The sequence below is a fragment of the Lipotes vexillifer genome, unplaced genomic scaffold (genome assembly GCF_000442215.2).
Source record: "Lipotes vexillifer unplaced genomic scaffold, Lipotes_vexillifer_v1.1 scaffold737, whole genome shotgun sequence".
Taxonomy (NCBI): Eukaryota; Metazoa; Chordata; class Mammalia; order Artiodactyla; family Lipotidae; genus Lipotes; species Lipotes vexillifer.
Window position 1 is genome coordinate 804,686 of NW_006776682.1, and position 1,958 is coordinate 806,643.

The following is a 1,958-nucleotide window of genomic DNA, read 5'->3' on the forward strand; positions in this document are numbered from 1 at the left end:
CAGTGGTTGAGAGTCCGCCTGCCGATGCAGGGGACACGGGTTCGTGCCCCGGTCCGGGAAGATCCCACATGCCGCGGAGCAACTGGGCAGCTGGGCCTGTGAGCCATGGCCGCTGAGCCTATGCGTCCGGAGCCTGTGCTCCGCGACGGGAGAGGCCACAACAGTGAGAGGCCCGTATACCGCAAAAAAAAAAAAAAAAATAATAAATGTGTTTCGTTTTAGTCCACTATGTGTAGGGTACTGTGTTACCAAGTACTGCTAAAAGAGAGAAGAGACTGACGATACGTAATTAAACAAATATTTGCTTTTTCTTCCTGACAGGAAATGAAGCATTCTATTAAGAAACATAAAACAGGACTTGATAGCGAGCTGCCAAGTAGGTGGTAGAGAAGCGTTTGCATTGGGTGATCAATGCAAAGAAGGCTTCCTGAGGAGGTGACATTTGAACAGAAAAGGAAGTTAGAGCACTGAATAGGTCACAGTGAGGAACCATGAACATCAGGAAAAAAATAATTTCCCAGTGTTTCATAATAGGTTATAATCGGCATGTCCAAAATCAAATTCCCATCTCTATATTGGCATTAATATAGAAGGCTCTTCACCATCTTTTCTTTTGTCTGTATTACTATTTGTATTTTAAAATGAGTTCATACACCATCTTCCTCAGAAAGGCCTGAGTTCTCTAACCTGAGCCAGTATCCTCATCTACATCATCATTGCCAACGCATCTTCTTCTGGGAGAGTTGGAACATTTTATAAAGCTTATTTCTTTTGACCCCAAACTTAAAGCTCGTTTTGACCTTTCTAATCTCACAATATATATATTGTAGGTGAAACGGCAGTACTTTCTTTCCTCTATTTACATTACATTCACTATACTTTCTTTTATTTTTATTTTATTTTTTTTTAATTGCCTGTTGGATCCCAGCTTAAGCACATCACCAAAATTTAGATTAAATCAAAAAAAGTTTTTTTTTCCCCCCCTTTGGCCAATGGCTGCTTAATCTGTCACTGAAAAGTAACAACAAAACAAAGCTTTTATCAACCAGAAAATGTACTGTGCTTCCTTTGGGAAGATAAACAAGACAGCAGATATAGAAGCCTCACTCAGAGGGGGAAAAAAGAAACTGAAGGATTTTAAGAGTAACACCTGTCAAATGGAGCAGTAATGTGTACTGCTTGACAAAATAGGCTGGTGACTGTCAAAATAAATAACAAACCTTCCAGCTCTGACTAATGATAGAACTACACCGAAGACTTGAGGGAAGCATCCAACAAAATGCAGAATTGAAAGGAAAATTGGAACAATCGGCACAGCCTCCCAGTAGCTACATTTCAAGTAATTTTGGAAAAACTCAGACCATTCACCAGGTCTCATGGCAGATGGAAAAGTTCCAAAAACTCTTCTGATTGAGCATTCCTGTTTTGTTAGGAAATCACATCTCTTCTGAAGGAGTGCCAAGAAGCTGGTTTCTGCTTTTTCAATACAGATACAATCTTGCCGCTACTGTGGCGTTCTCTGTGCAGACATTCAGCTGACTGCCAATAATGTCATCAGGAGGAGTGGGCAGAGCTGTAGCCCTTTGTAGGCAGAGTAGGGCAAATGGCAGAAAAGGCAGAGATCCAGGGAAAGGCCGTTTCTGATTCCTTTCTACATCCATTGCTTCCCAGTTGAGGTACCTAGTTTTCTTTTTCTGTAGCTGCTTAGAGGATCATCTTATTTTTCCTTTCCAGAAAGCCAGGTTTTCTAACGCGATTACAAAGAAAACTGCCCAAGAGTCTGCAGATAATGTTATGACCCTTTCCAGGGGCAGTTTCATTTAAACAAATTGTTTTGTGGAGGACCCAAAACCCTTGATACATTTCTGCTCTAAAATTTAATAATACATCAAAAGTGGAAGAATATATTGTTCGTGGAATAATTTTAAGCATCTCAAAAGCATAGTTCTGCAAAAGCC